Source organism: Neophocaena asiaeorientalis, unplaced genomic scaffold (assembly GCF_003031525.2).
Source record: "Neophocaena asiaeorientalis asiaeorientalis breed wild unplaced genomic scaffold, Neophocaena_asiaeorientalis_V1.1 scaffold159, whole genome shotgun sequence".
NCBI classification, from domain to species: Eukaryota; Metazoa; Chordata; class Mammalia; order Artiodactyla; family Phocoenidae; genus Neophocaena; species Neophocaena asiaeorientalis.
Genome location: NW_020175085.1, coordinates 500,440 through 519,163, shown reverse-complemented (window position 1 = coordinate 519,163; position 18,724 = coordinate 500,440). Strand labels below are relative to the sequence as shown.

The 18,724-nt window shown below is 36.3% G+C and overlaps 1 non-coding gene across 1 annotated transcript; it reads right to left on the bottom strand.

Annotated features, from left to right (window-relative positions):
- Positions 1 to 12,604: 12,604 nt before the first annotated feature.
- On the bottom strand, positions 12,605 to 12,731 carry LOC112412509 (small nucleolar RNA SNORD22). Its single transcript, XR_003005822.1, has one exon. It is a non-coding gene; the product is annotated as a small nucleolar RNA SNORD22 (small nucleolar RNA).
- Between the last annotated feature and the right edge of the window lie 5,993 nt (positions 12,732 to 18,724).

The window sequence follows — 18,724 nt, the reverse complement described above, 5'->3', positions numbered from 1 at the left end:
TTGCAACCACAGGGACCATCCGCAGATGCACAATGAATTCAATTCAATTTCAGTTTCCAGAGGACAGGGTTGGGGAAGAGAAAGAAAGAAATTCTTGACTCAAGAGGCTGAGAGTTTATTTGAGTCAGGTGTGGGTCTAGGAGAAATATGCAAAAAAAAAAAAGTCTTGTGGAGGAAAAATGAGTCACAACTATGTGAGGAGGAAGCATCTTTAATGTCAATGTCCATATTTCTTGATTAAAATATGGGTATTTGCATCATGCTGTAGCATTCTAAATATAATAGCAGCCGAGACTCTCTAAGAATAAATTCTTATTCAAGAACAGGAAGGAAAGAACTGGTTAGAACCCTAATGGTACAATAAGAAGCACTGTCTAGCACAATACTATTATTGCAATAAACCCTGTTAGCTGATTGGTTAATGTCTCAGAGTAAATGCACAGGTGACTGAGAAATTTTTCAGGATTAAAAATATAGGTCATTGGCTAATATTTCAGAATACATAAATATGTGAATAGTCACGACTAGCAACACACTTACATTTTTACTCTTAGAGTTTCTTAAATGGTATTTTCAGGTAGGCTTCTGATAACATCTAACTTTTTAAACACACATATTTAGAAACAGGGCAGCACAGAAAATATCACTAACCGAGGATAAGCACTCCCACACGCAGGGTACTTACTGAAACTGCTCAAATATAAATTGTTGCATTATTGTGGCGGCTACAAAATAAAAGCATTGCTAAAAATAAGTACACTAATCCTTTGAGAATAAAATGCTAGTAAGTTTTTTATGAAGCTAACCATTTAGTCAATATTCAGAATTTTTCCTAATGCTAAAATTACCTTACATATGGCCTTTTGAATCAAAACTCCTCTTGGGTTTGCAGAAGAACACTGGCAAAATGTGAAATGTAGTAGAAGGAATAGTAGCTTTGGAGCTCTGGGATCTGGCTTGACTTCTGACACAAAGCCTGTCACCCAGCCATCTCTGAGAACCACCGTTAATCCTAATAGATACAGCCCCTAGAGAATAAGGTGGGGCGTGATTGCCAGGATAAATTAGATACCACAAAGCCTCCTTAGAAAAGAGACTTTTCTTTCATCTACATCTGGTAGAATCCTACTTAATAAAAGTCTTAAAGAATAATTTGACCTTGGTTCTAACAAAATATATCCAGAATCCAGCCACTTCTCACCACTCTGCTGCTACCATCCTAACACAAAGCACCCGCATCTCTTGCCTGGGTTCTGACTAGACTGTCCTAACCAGCCACCGTGATTCATCCCTACTCATCACCACCAGCCTAGGCAGCCCTGCTCTGCACACGGAAGCAAGAGTGACCTTTTTAAACCTGGAGGCAAATCGCATCAAGTCCACTGCCCAGACTCACCCCAATACATCCCCATCTCACTCAGAATAAACTCCCAAATCTTAACCGTGTCCTGCAGGGGTCTGCCCACCCCACCTCTCAAGCACCCAAATAATCTTCGTACCTTCAGAGCCTTTGCACTTGCTGTGTCCTGGTCTGGAAAGTTCCTCTTTGGATATTTCGACTGCTTCTACGAATGGTTCATCCAAGGCTCAGCTCGAAGACTACCTAACCTAGAGGTCTCTCCTGATAGCCTCTATAAAATCTCATACCCTGCTTACTGGCACCTTATTGATTTTATATGTGTCTACTGTGAGCAGGAATTCGTTTGTTTACCATCTTTTCCTCAGCAACTAGAAGAGTGTTGGACTTAAAATATAGGTGTTTTATAGTATAGTTTGAAGTCAGGAGCCTGATTCCGCCAGCTCTGGTTTTCTTTCTCAAGATTGCCCTGGCTCTTCAGGGTCTCTTGTGTTTCCATACAAATTGTAATTTTTTTTGTTCTACTTCTGTGAAAAATGCTATTGGTAATTTGATCAGGATTGCGTTAAATTGGTGGTTTGCTTTGGGCAGTAGAGTCATTTTCACAATATCGATTCTTCCAATCCAAAAACTTGGTATATCTCTCCATCTGTTGTGTCGTCTTTGATTTCTTTCATCAGTATCTTATAGTTTTCTGGGGACAGGTCTTTTGCCTCCATAGGTAGGTTTATTCCCAGGTATTTTATTCTTTTTGTTGCAGTGGTAAATGGTAGTGTCTCCTTAATTTCTCTTTCTGATCTTTCATTATTAGTGTATAGGATGCAAGAGATTTTCGTGTATTAATTTTGTATCCTCCAATTTTACCAAATTCGTTGATTAGCTCTAGTAGTTTCCTGGTGGCATCTTTAGGATTTTCAATGTATAGTGTAAAATAGATAACTGATGAGAACCTACTACATAGCACAGGGAACTCTACTCAATGCTCTGTGGTGACCTAAATGGGAAGGAAATACAATAAAGAGGGGGTATATGTATACGTATAGCTGATTCACTTTGCTGCACGGCAGAAACTAACACAACATTGTAAAGCAACTATACTCCAATAAAAATTAATAAAAAATAAAAAACGGGGCTTCCCTGGTGGCGCAGTGGTTGAGAGTCCGCCTGCCGATGCAGGGAACGCGGGTTCGTGCCCCGGTCCGGGAGGATCCCACATGCCGCGGAGCGGCTGGGCCCGTGAGCCATGGCCGTTGAGCTTGCACGTCCGGAGCCTGTGCTCCACAACGGGAGAGGCCACGACAGTGAGAGGCCCACGTACCGCAAAAAAATAAAAAATAAAAAAAAACATAAAAAATAAAATAAAATAAAAAACATATAGGTGTTCACTAAATAAATGTTGAACAAAAGAATGAGTGGATAGCAATCAGTCTCAGAGGTAAATAAGCCATAAAACGTCTTAGGATTACATTTAATTACATCTATTTCTTGCAGCCTAAGGTCTCCTCTCCTCCTGATCTTAAAATGGAACTTCTGTTTTACATATTTCACTTATTTCTCAAGGTTTTCTTTGATGAGCTCTTCATCTGTAGTTTTTAATGATTAACATATAGGGCATACTCCCATTTAAAGATTTTTATATTCAGCTTATAAAGAAAATTGGGACTGCTTGATTATTACAATTTAGAACGAGAAAATTTAGTACTCTTAAAATTATTAGAGTTATTTCAGTCCTAGGACCAACTCATGGATTTCTGAAGGGGTTTTTCTCAGTTCTTACCCATTCATTCAATATTTCAGCAATATTCACTTTGCACATATTAACTGAAGAGCACGCTTCTGAGTGACTGAGATCCTACCTTCAAGGATTGGTCTTCTAAGGATGAAAACAATAACACAAGGAACAATGTGCTCAGTGCCCTGAAGGGGTAGAGCTAGGTTATTAGAGTTTAAAGAAAGGATTAAGTCCAGCAGAGATAGGGGATGTGTGTTGGAGAAGGTGGCGTTTGAGTTAGGCTACATTTGGACATTCAGAAAGAGCAGGGGAAAGTCATTTCAATAGGAGGAAACAGCATCAACAAGCCAGGGAGGTATATGGAAAACAAAACAATAGGCTCACATAATAATGGGAAACCTTGTGCCATGGATGTTTATACACTTAAATTCTCTGTATAGGAGCACACTAGCTCTAATATACAGTATGGCCTAAATTTAAATACACTTCTGGGTGCACTTGAAAATATGCATTTAAAAAAATTAAACCTTTCCATTTTTCCCTGTTGTATAAAGTAAAACAAAAAGAAATCCTCAATGATCAAAGTAGATCAGAAAATTCCGTAAGTAATAATTACATACTATTCCAGGCAATGTATTCAAATCTAGCTTTAAGTCCTTGCAGGAAAAAAAAAAGAAAAAAATTACATAAAATTTTAAACCATTCCTTATCACCAGTGTCATTAGGAAATGTGCCACATACATTAGATAATGTTTTAAATGTGTTATCGTTGTCAGATCTTTGCTTGCGTGGCAAGATACCTGCCTACATGCGCACATTGAGATGTGTTTCATGCTTTGTACCCAGTGAATATAAACATGGAGAACACGCTAAGAAACCTTAAGGTAAAACTATTCTTCCATGTCTATATTTTTAGTGAGAATCAACATTTTATCTCCCATGTGCAATTCATGACTTGACTACAACTTTCTTGATCCATTGCATTACTGGCAAATATACGACAAAGGAAGGGAATTCTACTTTGAGTTAGAATGGCAGCTTTGTGTTTTCTCCACATCAAAAGCCTCTTTCAATTCATATAGTTTCATTTTCAGATGACGAACATCAAGATTCCTGTGCAGAGTGGATTTTGAGATGGGCAGAGCAGTGACACTGGTACTGGGAGCCAGGCAGAGCTGTCCCTTACGTGATTTGTGTTTGTTTTTGACATTTCCAACCTTAAAATTCTACCTGGCCTGAAATCGCACTGACTTAAGTGTGTGCTCCTAACGCGTCAATAAGCACTAAGACAAGGAGGAAAATAAACAGCTGCTTGTTTTTAGTATTTTGTTAGAAGAATAAACAGTTTGGGGAAAACACAAGTTCTATTTCATGCTTGGATCATTATTTAATTTTTGGCAATTACAATGTTACCTCATCTGAACTGAGGCCTGAGTTATCCTTCTAAAATGCAAATCTGATCTTGTCATCTGTCCTCTCCTTTGTCATCCTCAGATGGCTGTCGATGCTCCTCAGTGTGTAAACGGACCGTGTATTTAGGGACCATGTGTTTAGGAATGAACTTGATGGGATTCCCAGAATCAACTGCTCCATGTGTACAGATTGGGTTTCACTCCAAGAATGGAATGTTGTGTATATTCCTCTGTCAACCCAGGATGTTTTGTGGGAATTCTGTAGCTGATAGCTTTGCATTCCCACTGCAGCTCTGCCCTGGGTCTCCAGCCTGCTGTCCACCCTCAGGACAGGGGCTTGCAGCCTCCTTGCCTGCAGCAGTTAGACCTTGAACACACCTTTCTCTCTCTCCCCTCTCTTTCTTTTCTTTCTCTTCTCTTCCCATTCCATTCCCTTCCTTCCTTTTCTTTCTTTTCTTTCTTTCTTTCTTTTCTTTCTTTTCTTTCTTTCTTTCTTTCTTTCTTTCTTTCTTTCCTTCCTTCTCTTTCTTTCTTCTTTCTTTCTTTCTTTCTTTCCTTCCTTCCTTCTCTTTCTCTCTTTCTTCTTTCTTTCTTTCTTTCTTTTTCTTTCTTTCCTTCCTTCTCTTTCTTTCTTCTTTCTTTCTTTCTTTCTTTCCTTCCTTCCTTCTCTTTCTCTCTTTCTTCTTTCTTTCTTTCTTTCTTTCTTTCTTTCTTTCCTTCCTTCCTTCCTTCTCTTTCTCTCTTTCTTCTTTCTTTCTTTCTTCTTTCTCTCTTTCATTCCTCCCTTTCTTTCTTCCTTTCTTTCTTTCTTTTTTCTTTCTTTCTTTCTCTCTTTCTTCCTTCCTTCTTTCCTTCCCTCTTTCATTCTTCCTTCTTTCTTTCTTTCTTTCTTCCTTTCTTCCTCTCTCCCTTCTCATTCTTCTTCCTCTCCCTCCATCCCTTTCTTTCTTTCTTTCTTTCCTTCCTTCTCTTTCTTTCTTCTTTCTTTCTTTCTTTCTTTCCTTCCTTCCTTCTCTTTCTCTCTTTCTTCTTTCTTTCTTTCTTTCTTTCTTTCTTTCTTTCCTTCCTTCCTTCCTTCTCTTTCTCTCTTTCTTCTTTCTTTCTTTCTTCTTTCTCTCTTTCATTCCTCCCTTTCTTTCTTCCTTTCTTTCTTTCTTTTTTCTTTCTTTCTTTCTCTCTTTCTTCCTTCCTTCTTTCCTTCCCTCTTTCATTCTTCCTTCTTTCTTTCTTTCTTTCTTCCTTTCTTCCTCTCTCCCCTCTCATTCTTCTTCCTCTCCCTCCATCCCCCCTCTCTCTCTCTCTCTCTATATATATATAGATAGATAGATAGATAGATAGATAGATATAGATATAGATATATAGATATACAGATATCATCCACACCAACTCCCTATTGGTGTCTGGGGAAACCTAACTGGTCCAGGAATGGTAGGTGTCTTAAAGATGGCTACCTGAATACTGAGCAGCCTCTTCACGTGTGTTTTGCTGTATGACTCCTTGGCAAATCCTATCTTTCTTAGAATTATGTTAGAACTAGGTCAGTAGAAATCTGTTTGCTGTGTCAGCTTCACCTGTGCACCAGAATTATCCCACAGCGTGGGAGTGGCTGTCCCAGACATCACTACAGCATCTCTAGAACGTCTGTGCAGAAAGGCTGCAGCTTTGAAAGTTATTTCTGCTCCACATGCAGCTGCCCTGTTGGAAGCTACCCCCAAAGGCAGAGGGTTGGTACTAGCAGAAGGGCCAAGAGCAGAAGAGTATGCAGGAGAGATAGGAGGGAGTCCCAGGCCCTGTCAACATTTCCAGCAAAATTGTCTCTATGCCCTGCAGAAATTCATGAATGCTACATGGAGAAATGACCTAGCTAAAGGTGTTTTCTTCTTGTGACTATGATGAAAGACTTAAATATATGGAGAAGACTTTGATCAACTATGACTCTCAGGCCACAAAATGTTCATATGACACATTATTGAGGGAGTTTTAGAAGAAGCCTTGGTAGTAGAAATTTTGAACAGAATCCTTTATTAAAATGACATGATACTGATGGTGGGAACATAAATTGATACAGCCACTATGGAGAACAGAATGAAAGCTCCTTAGAAAACTAAAAATAGGACTACCATATGACCCAGTAATCCCATTACTAGGCATATACCCAGAGAAAATCATAATTTAAAAAGACACATGCACCCCAATGTTCATTGCAGCACTATTTACAATAGCCAGGACATGGAAGCAACCTAAATGCCCATCAACAGAGGAACGGATAAAGAAGATGTGGCACATATATACAATGGAATATTACTCAGCCATAGAAAGGAATGAAATTGGGTCACTTGTAGAGACATGGATGGACCCAGAAACTGTCATATAGAGTGAAGTAAGTCAGAAAGAGAAAAACAAACATTGTATATTAACACATATATGTGGAACCTAGAAAAATGGTATAGTTGATCTTATTTGCAATGCAGAAGTAGAGACACAGACACAGAGAACAAAAGTATGGATGCCAAGGGGGAAGAGGGGAGTGGGAGGAATTGGGAGGTTGGGATTGACATATATACACTATTGATACTATGTATAAACTAGATAACTAATGAGAACTTACTGTATAGCACAGGGAACTCTACTCATGCTCTGTGGTGACCTAAACGGGAAGGAAATCCAAAAAGAGGGGATATATGGGTATGTATGGCTGATTCATTTTGCTGTACACCTGAAACTAACACAGCATTGTAAAGCAACTATACTCCAATAAAAATTACTTTAAAAGATAAAGTAAAATGTGTCCCCTAAAAAAAAAAAAAAAGAAGACGTGATTAATGTGATGGTGAGAGCAGAGGTGAATTGTTGGCAGAGGGGCGGGAAGGGGAGGGGTGATTTTCTTGGGTCTGGCTTGGGTAGGAGATCAACCTTTTCTGCCCTCTACAGTTTGGAGCCCCATCCATAAGCCCTGGATGGGATAGAAGGATTTTTTCTCTGGTGAAAACCCCCAAGGGTTCTCCATGAAGACTGGTGACAGTCACTTCAGCCTTGGTCCCTGCTTCGCTGTGGTGAAGTCTTGCCTTATGACCATATGTGTATAGGTATTTGTCAGCAGCTTTGTGAATATCAATTTAGATAAAGACTCAAAGACGGGACGTTTTCTTTCACCTTAAATCTACATTTTCCTATTTTATCTACTTTATATTCTACTTGTATTTCTTTCATGCATATCTTTATGAGAAAGAGTTTTTCCTCCTGACTTTCGTGTGTGGAGTGATTCTACCATCACAATACTCTTAGCTCTCTCCTTTCTTCTGTTCCAGACAGGCATCTAATTGGAAAGTTTGGAAAGAAAAACTGGGCACGTGAGCCAGCAAATTTCCATATTCCCTTCTTCTGTGTGTGTGTGTGTGTGTGTTTCTGTCTCTCAATCACTCTGCTCCTCCCCCTGAAGAACTGCTCTGCCTGCAGAATTCACATTCCCTTGTATGACCTCCCTGCTGTGATTTTCAACTCACATGCTTGTAGGTGTAAGGCATAGTCTTCAAAACGATCAGCGGCAGCAGTAATAGAGGTGATAGTGTCTCCATCTGTGTTATTTTTTACCTTATTTCAGAACTTGAAGGGGAAAGAAGGGTGTAATGTCCTGAGAACCCCAACTATCTAATGCATCGCTTGAAACAAAGCCTTGTCTTCTGCATGAAAACCAAGCATCGCTAACGTATATTTACCCGTATTTCATGCTATTATTATGATATCCCATTTCCTTTTTTAATGGTGACTCAGAGCTGTGTGTGTAGTAGGGCCCAATCTGACACACTCTCATTTTTCCCCTTAAACAACATAAATCAAAGTATTCAATTACAAGTGCCCATACTTCATTTCCTTGGGGGTAAAAATGATCATCTGTACCTAAATTAGGTTAATAAGTCAAATGCATACAGATTAAGACTTTTGATGGCAAACACCTGTATCATGCCTTCCTTTACTCTTTTAGGAAATATAAATTTGACCCAAACAAAGCAAACAGTTTTAACGATTTTCTTTTTCTGTGTTTCAGCCCAGATTGTGCTATTTTGTAGAACTGACATATGTGGCCATTACAAATCTTTTAAATTCCTCATTACCTTCAGACCCACAAGGAGCTGAGGTAAAGGTTGATGATTCTGCACTGAGTTATGATTTCTTTACCCTTCCTGTAGTGTTCCCATTAATTCAGAGCAAGCATTTCCCTCCAATGAGAAAACCCATTAAAGCCAAGAGCAAAATAAAAATCTCCCTTCTCATTTACTTTCTCAGAAACTGGAACCACTACGTGACTCCAGTATCCTAAATTTCAACTATATAAGAGTGATAGCAATTTAGTCAAAACTCTCAGAACTGGCTGCATTTGGGTCAAGGAGGTACAGTAAGGAACTAAAAGCCAGTATTCATACAGAGAGGCTCATGAGGGACGAGGCACAGGGTGACAGGGAGGGATGTGATTCCTGGGGAGCATCCTGCTAGCTGTTATCAGAGCTGCTGGGGATCCCACAAAAACTAGCGAAGAGCACAGAAGCCCAGGAGCTGCCTTTCGTGACCCTTGAAATCTCTTTAGAGGTAGCAGAGCACACCTGAGTCTCTGACCATCTAGAAATGCAGCTTCTGTTTCCGAAAGCCTCAACAGCTTCCTCCTGATTCCTGGTCAGATGGCCCCCTGGCCTCCCTCAGTCTTCACAGTGTGCCCCTTTGCCACCTCCCTGCAATTCTGTTTCCATTATAAAACAATTCTATGTTATCTTGGAAACTATCTTGGCTTAACATCTTCTTAGCAGTTTTCTTTGGCACCTAACCTCCCAGGACCACACCCAAAATGAATCAAAACTCCTGACGTTGATGTGGCAATTTCTAGGAAGTATCTTCTGGCTCAAATATCCCCTAAGGTTAACAGTGGATGAATCGAAGTCAAAACAAACCCCTTCCTATCTGCCTGGTAGCTAGGAGGGAGTAGAAAAATAATGAGGGTGGTACTGATGGATGGGATGGAATTAAGATGAGGCATCAATGGTAAGATAAATGTTTTAAGAAAGTAAACCTATGTTTCAAGGAGACAAGTGGCAAGAATTCACTTGGCCATTGGACCAATGGCTTTCAAATCAATGTTTCCATGAGCTACTACTGCTACGAGCCTCCAAGTCATTCCAGAAATGACAGTTTGATGGGAATATCTTATCTTCACCTGTCTAGCCCCACAGGCATCATGGCATCCATCAAGTCCACTGCTTGGAAATAATTCTGAGACCATTACTTTTGTGGTTCTCAGGTCTGCTGAAAAGATTGTACGGTATGATGCATTCAAGCCACAAGAAGAGCCCAACCTGATTGTGAAAATTCTTGAGGCCATCCCAGGTGGGACTGAGTTGACCCAGAGCATGTGGTCAGTGCTTATGCTAGCTGTCTTCAGACCATGCTACCCACACTCTCAATAATATTGATTTGATGGAGATGCGCCCTGGGACACTGAGAATGACATGAAAGAATTCCAAGACCCCAGGTGTTATTTGAAATGTATCTGAGTTCTTCCAAATGCCTGCAGATTTATTGGAACAAATTTCTGCAACAGAAGCTACTTGTTTGGTCACATAGAAAACATTCCTACTTGGTGTCTCTTTCCTTTCATGACAAGGGCTTACTCTAGGAATCGAGGAGAATATGATTGCAGTCCGCTAATAATGACTTGACAGCACTTTTTATACACTATTAAAGCAAGCAGTTAATTACCTGATTTAAAAAATTCCTTCAAATGACATGAAATGGGAAACGTTAATACAGATATGTCTATTTTTTTCTGCAAATGAACTGACACATTTGATTAATCCTTGGATTATCATTTTCAAATATTTTAGGAATCAAAGAATAGACTTTATCCAAAAATTATACTGAATACAATCCAGTGTTTATTTTTATAATCCTGAGAGTTTAGAATATTTACTCCTTTGGTCTTCATGATGGAGATCAATTATCTTTGAAAAGCACTGAATAACGACAATTTTGAAACTGTAATTTCACCCTGTGTCTACTTCCTAATAAAATAATAGTGTGACCAAAAAAAATGTAATTCCTTGAAATGTCTCCTCCTTTTGGATTGTGCATACTTGAAATGTTGCTCTCCTCAAATTTAAGATTTTTATGATAAAATTTCTTGCTATCAAAAAGAAAGATAGTTTTCTTTTTTAACCTCACTCTATATTTTAAATAAGATAAATGTTAATTACTTTGAGTATTTTTATTTGATTTTGAATCAACTGGATTATGAACCCCTTGAGGGTGGAGAATATTTTTCTTGTGTTTTTGATATACTCCTTCCTGTGTAGCCCTGTATTTAGAGTAAGTAAGAACTCAATAAATAGGACCTGAATTAAAGTAACACAGGATCCAGTTTCTGTCTTTTCACCTTGACCATAATCTATAAAATTCAGTCAGCATCTCTTTTGCATTCTACTCCTCAGGGACACAGTGTTAGTTTAAATTTACTCTTTCTCTATATGGTAACGTTGAATGATTGGTTCAGAAATCACTTATGAATATGAAGGTCAAAGAGAAAAATGGATGCAAATTATGGACAAGCATTCAAATATAAAACTTTTTGACAAGAGTTTAATGACTCTTGCAATAACTAATCAACAACATTTGAAAGACTGATTGGAGCACTTATTTTTCAGGGATAAATAATGGAACTTCTTCAGGAGAACCCACATAACTTTAGAAAACAATTTCAAATTATTGCAGTATTTCTCAGAATTGAGAGCAATTCTGCAGATAGGAAATTACCACAGTAACCTCCAGCCCCTCGCTATTATGTTACCCTTGACCTTCAATAAAGTTTTATTATAGTAGGCTCCAGTTTCACACAGACACACTAGATTAGTGTTTTAAAGTGAATACCTTACGAGGAATTTTCAAGTGAATGAAAAATATTTGGTAGGAATCCCTTCAAATGTAGCATATAATAAAAAATACTCTACTGCTGTTTGTGGAATGAATGCATTTCTGTAGTGAGTTTCACTACCTGACATGAAATCAAGAACTTTTTTTTTTAGAAAGCTGAGAACTAAAAACAAAATTTTCTGGCAATGACTTACATTTCTTCTCCAAGAGAGAAGTTGATTTGAGTCAGTTTCACATCTAGAAATACCCAGTTGATTAATGCTTAAAGAATCACGAGAGAGAGTCTTATGAGTCCAACCAAGTCTCCCTATGAAACCAAATTTTAGTTGTTCACACAAATTTTTAAAAATGTCAGACAAAATTTGAGAGGTGAGAGATTTTAGGATTTCTAAGTAAACATTTTAAATCCTTGACAGAGCCCATTAACTTTGATCCAAAATTGAGATTGTCTACATTTTTTTCTTTTTTTAAACCATGAAATCATGAACTATGTTGATGGCCAATGTCTCCCCCAGAGTTAACATTCAATAAACTTTTTAGATTGATTATGAAATGGCTACATTGTAGCAATTTGACAAGCACTATCTTTGAATAGAATTTTGCCCTTTTGTAAGGATTATCAGTGGCTACGTTCATTTGGATGGAGGCCATGATAAGCTGCACTCCTGTGCTACTATAAATTATCTTATCGCCAAGTTCAGTGCATTCATTAAAATGCTATGAGTTTAATTTATAAGTTTGCAACTATTACTAATATACTTAAAAAAAACAAAACTTTTATTTAGAAAGGCTGAAATGATTGTATGCTAATTTGAACAGGTAGGTTGTATAAGAAAATTCCATTTTTGATATCCTTCAAGAGTTGGATTCCATTATGTGTGCTTTGTTCTTTCTTCAGACCTCTTAACTTCAGACTGGAGTTGAACAGAAATATGGCTTACTCCTCTCCCTTCAAATCATTCTCAGGCTCCAGACAAGGAGCTGGACCTTTGAGCAAACAAGCAGGTAACTGGCAATGGTACCTTTTAAGTCTGGAGGCTTTCTAAGAGTATACAGGAACAAGGAACAAGCTGCTCCTGAATGAGAGCATCATATAATTAGCAAAGTATCTAAAATAGCCAGAATTATTCCAGCTAGGGTTAATGGATAAGCCAAGAAAAGCTAAGCAAATGATATCTGCAGGCATTTGCTGTACCTCAGACAGCTCCTTATAGAACAAGCTTTCATCCTCTCTCCCAGTTGGCCCCAGTGGATTCACCATTACTGGCTCTGGGACTAGAACAGAGGTAAGACAGGATGCTTGCTTTCCTCGTTGGCTAATATACTTTTTTTGAGGCATTACTCCTATTAAGATGTAATAGAAGAATACAATATGTTGATTATCTAACAGAGATAAAAGCAGGAAACTGATGAACCACAGGGAAATATGACTGAGAGCAAACTGATTTCATAAAACAAATAGAATTTGTGTGGACATGAAGTTTGTCTTATCCACACAAGTCAAATTCTAATACAGTGAAGTTCAAGAGAGTTCAGTGCAGGAATTTTAGATAAATAAGTAGAATAAATGGGTTTTTCCATGGTGCTATGTATGTTCTGTCTCAATCTTTCTTGTAATAGAGCTCATTAGAGAGATCAGACACATTTAAGAACTGATTACCCAAGATAATGTGAGATAGACCCAGCATCCTTTCTAGAATTAATACCATCTTGCATTTGTAAAATGTTTTAATACATTGATGTTTCCACACACACATCTATTACTTCATATTTTAGGACAAAACGGAAGAAGAGCCAGGAAAAAAGCAGTTAGATGCACAAGTGAACAGTCTGGCCTTTGGGTTCAAATGTAGCCCTACTCCATAGGCTTCACGGCATCTTAGACTTATTACTCAGTCAACCCTGTTTCTAAGTGTTTTCATTTCCAAAATAGGGATAATAATGGGGCTGGCATCATATAAATGTTGATGAGAATTAGGTGCACAGTACATGGGCTGATGACTTACTGGGTGTAAGCACTTAATAAACATTCCTAGTATTTTCAGATGTATAGGGCATGTGTTGGACTGTTTACAAATGAGGAAATTGAATAAGAAAGAGGTTAAGTGCTTCCATAGGAACTTTGATGTTTCTTATTGTAACAAATTGACTCAGCTTTATCTTTAGTAAGACTTTTATCAAAACAAATGTTATGAACCAAATGGAATTGTGGTGCTTTCCTCTCTATGCGTTTTCCTTTATCCAGTCCTTTTTAAATAGACACCCGAGAAATGGAAAGAAGTCTATACTATCACTCTAGATAATTTATTCCATGAATTTGGATTCCTTTCTTCTCTTTTCAGACCTCAGTTTCTTGTCTCCTGGTAATCTCTGAGGCCATTTTCTGAGTGAAAACAATATTATTTCACAAACTAGAAAATCAAACTCTTGACCTCTGATGTTTGACTCTAATAAATAAATATCTTAAATGAAAAGTAAAAAGGATCCACATTTTGATCATAAAAAGATGTTGTTACATTTTATTCTATGCATATTATTTAGGCACTGACATTTCCTTCTTCCTTTGGTTTAACGTCCCATTTCAAAAAATGTTATAATGGAAATTCAGATGCATAAATTCAAGTTAATATTGACAGCAGTCATGGAATTAAAGTTTTCCCTACCAAGTCCAAATAAGACTATTAATAATGTATTGTGTATTAATGTGTGCATATGGTATAATGTATCACAGCTTCACATAATGACAGACAGTATCCAAATCTAAGTAAATATTTCTGAAATTCTACATGATTTTCATTAAATACCTAATTTCACATTTTCAGCTAAGGAACTACTTTCTAGATTTAATATGATCTACTGTTGTATCTTTTATTTTTCTCCTTTATTTCTTCCTTTCTAAAGCTTAGGCTTATATGGGTATTTGAATACAGTGATCTTTTTTATTAAAGAAGGATTAAGAAAATCACAGACATTTCTTCAATTTCATACTATGGCTAGTTTGATGACTGTTGATACCTGATTTTTGTATACTATGAATAGCTACAAAAGTGACTTAATTTGGATCTATTCTGTGTTTATACACTATTCTAGAGGCAGACATAATTTTGGTGGACAAATAGGTTAAGAAAATTGGTTTCTAATTGCTTTATGAGATGATCTGAGTAGTTGTTGATTACATTGGTATTTGCAATTTCCTAAAAGAATAAATTAAATCTTTTGTATAGGCTTTAGTAGAAAAGAACCCTCAATATTGTTACAACTCTGCATATTTCAAGTGTTTTTTTTTGTGTGTGATTCATTTTATATTTATTATTTAACTCACTTGATGTGGTAGTTTCCTCCACAGTCTCTCAAAACTCATGCTGCACTCTTGATTTTTGGATTGTTATTAATATCCCTGCTTCTGATATTTGAAACTATAAGTTCAATTCCTTTATTTTCATTCCCCATGGAAGTTCAGTGTATGTACACTACAGTTAAAAACTCATGTAAACATAAAGCATAGCATGAATTAGCGAGAGATTTTATAACTTACCTAAGTTGTCCATAAACAGAAACCTGAGTTAATTTGCTAAAATTCAGGGTAAAAATGTTGGCAAAGTTCAACAGTCTCACAATGATCAACTTCCCTATCATAAAAATAGTGGTAGTGCTAACTCGAAATATAATAACTTTTGGTAATACCTTGAGGATGTCTATTATGTAACTCTTAGTGTTAATGACTAAATCAGCATTTGGAAAATCCCCACAGTCATATCAGATGATTGCAATAATAACAGTTAAGATCCATCCCGCAGCAAATCCCTTTTTTTGTTGTGCAACTCAATGGTTCAAGATTTTTGTGGAGTTTGCAAAAAAGTCCCACTCAGAAAGGATCTGTACAAAGAAGTGACCAAGTTGTTCCCTGACCTTACTGGGCTCATCAGTAAAATGTATTGCCAGAATTGTCCAAGATTTCTTTAAAGTATACAATTTTACATATGGTAGCTTCACACCAAAAATCAGCTGTTTTAGTTGAAGAATACCCTTCAGATGGCACGTTTAGGAATCAGAGTTTATACACAGAGGAATTTTAAAAGTGAAAATTAAATACTTAAACGAAATAGGTATAAGTGTGACTACATTTTTAACAGGATGGACCACTTGACCCATGTGTAACATATTGAGATAATTTTGAGAGCTCAGAATTCATCAGAGTCTCAATTTCAGTTAATCATGCAGACATATGTCCCAGGACCCTGGAGATCTACTAGCTCTAATTCCCCAAAGTACTGAAAGGGAAATTGAGGACCAAAAAGAGTCAATAAGATATTTAGTAAAATGTCTTCTTACTTCTTACCCAGTGCCCTTATTTGCTGTATGACTATGACGAGAAACAGACATAAGAATACTAAAAGGTAGTTAATGAATTGACCAGAATTTTGGAGAAATGTGAATTAAAAAAACCCCAATGAGTGGCACCGACTGTCAAGTTATCTGGGGAGAAAGAATATTGGTAGCTTAAAGGCTAAAGAACATGATAGGTGGCTGAGAAGAAGAAAAGAAAGAAAAAGTTGAAAAAATACTAAGTCAGTATATTTGAAGCTCTTTCTGACTTATAATAAGAGAAGACTCTTTAAAGATAGATTTCCATACTCCTGAATTCATTTTATACTAAAAATGTGATGTCTTTGAAAAAAGACTTTGTACACAAAACTTATAAAGAAATCCATTTTAAATATGTTATGTAGCAATATCTTCTTTTAAGAAATGATGCCATCAAAATCACTGTGCCATCTTTTTAAACACCTAGCATAAAAGATCTGGAGTGATATTTATTGAGGGCTATGATATACTCTGATTTGAACCTGAAAAAAAGGTGTAGTCTTGCATACTTTCCTGTCTTTATCTTTAGACTGTGTTAGCCTAAATATTGCCTGAGGTAAATATTACTAGTGGCAATTGTCCAATTTTGAAATAGCATATAGTCCATAAATGCAAGTTGAAAATAGTTTAGCAATCTCAAGTATCAAACCCAGGTATGTTAATTGCATCTTTTCCATTTGGGCACTAAGATTGTGACTTAAGTTTTAAATTGACTGTACTTATCTCTTGATATATTGTTGTCTAAATAATTAGTAGGGAAATGATAGGGAAAAATACATTTAAACTCACCTTTGTGTTACTCTGAAGTTTTCTCCCTGAAGATTATGCTTAAGATAACACAGGACCTTAAAGGTGCTGATGTAGAGTTCTACTCTGATGCCCTCAGAGAGATGTGTGAGGGTTAAGAGGTCTCTGGCGATGCATTGCCGCATAGTTCATGCAAATCCACAGTAATTCTGTGTTCAGATAAGGATCTCAGTTTCAATATACTTTTTCAGAAACGCATTTGCTTCTTTTTTAAGGGAAATCTGGCTCCAGAAGAAGAGGCAAAAAAAAAAAAAAAAAAAAACCCTAATGTCAATGCTCACTTATTTAACTCTGACATTGCTGATATTTTCTTAGCAAATCAAAAGAGGTAACTTTGCTGACTCCTTAGAATAATTTAAAATAAGCATCCTAACAAGATGCTATGTGTGTATTTTATGAAAATTAATATCCATGCATGAAGCTGCCTACAGCACATGCTTTTTTATGAAAACAAAAAAATGAGAGCAATGGAGGTAATAAAGTATAAAGCTTTAACCATATCACCAATCCCTTATGCAGCATGAAAATGGTTAAAATTTAAATGACCCAGTTCTAAAGAATTTGAATAAAAAGGAGGTAGGAGGCATATTTGTCAATTTCTGCAACCAAGGAAATTTGTTGAGGCAGGAGAATGAAATCTTTTCATTTAAATTTTTGTATTTAATTAGCATTATGGTTTTTTAACCAAAAATAAATAAGTAAATACTGTTTCCAACGAATATGTTCGTTTGAAAATTTTCCAATAATTTTAAGGTAAATTTAGAAACAGCAAATTTAGGAACTCCATAATTGATACCTTGTTCACTTTTTGTTTCTGTTTTTTGATACATAATTAGGTGATTAAAGTGTAAAAATGGAGATATGAAAAATGACCTATCAAATGAAATATAGTGATTATTTCTATAGCCAGAGGGACATCAGGAAATGGAAAGGGGATTGGAATCCTCAACTGTATATTTATTTTTTAATGGCTTGGAATAAATAGAGAAAAATGTTAAAAATCATAAATCTTGGTGGTAAAAAGATGAGGATGTTTATTACATTGCTTTTACTTTTCTGTGTAGTCTGAAACACTTCTAAATTGAAAATTAAGTTCTTTTCTACTTTTTAAATTCTAGCTAAAAAAAAACATGTTCATATATGACTTTTTAGTGAAACTTAAAAACTTTCGTTTTCCTCATTAGAGATTTCATTTTCTTCAGAGTTCAAATTTTATAATTAAAATAAGTAGATTTATGTAATTTAGAGAATTGTTTGCTAAACAAAACACTCATCAGTAAGAAAAAATAAAATCCTAAATCTTTTCAATATATTCTGATACCAGAAGACCTTTATTTCCCCCTTTTATATTTGTATAGTTAATTCGGGGTCATTTTATGTGCTTTAATGCAAGTTAACTAACATTTCAGAGGCATAAATATGACAATTTTATCCAAAATAGCAATTAATAAGTATGTATAAATTGGTTTTCTCTTATATTTATCAAACACTATGTAAATGCAGAAATATGCTTTATGGAATTGTTAGAGCAGGAAAAGTTTTACTATACTTCAGGATAAAATTCTAGGGAATTTTATGTGTTTCTTTCTCTTAGTTAATGCAATTTTAAAAGTCAAGTCAAATCGTTTTAAAAAAGACAAAAACAAAACCTGGAATATAACAGTCTCTTGTATTACTAAGAGTGGACATGTGAAAATTTTAAAGAAATCACTATATATGTTTTCCTGTGTTTACTTCAAAGAGAATTTTTTTAGACAGGAATCATTATTTTAAATATTCTTGCAAAACTTCCTTATAACAGCAAAGGGACCATGCTGGTTTAAATGTAAGTTGCACCTGAATAGCCTTAGTTATATCTTGAAGAAGAGCTATAGTCACTGTTTATTAATTATAAAAGGAAGAGGATTTAAGTTTACAGGTCTTCATTTTTTTTTTTTTAATGTGGGCATCTTAACTCCTGGATTGTCTACACGCTCAGCATATATGTTTATTCACAATTTGAAGTTTGCACATAGTTTCCAGTAACGGTAAAGCCCTTGCAATAATGTTGCACCTGGACCAGGCAGGCGGAAGGGGAGCAGAGGTCAAGACCAGCCCTTAATGAGCATTGACTCCACAGACTTAAGACTCCGTGAAAGG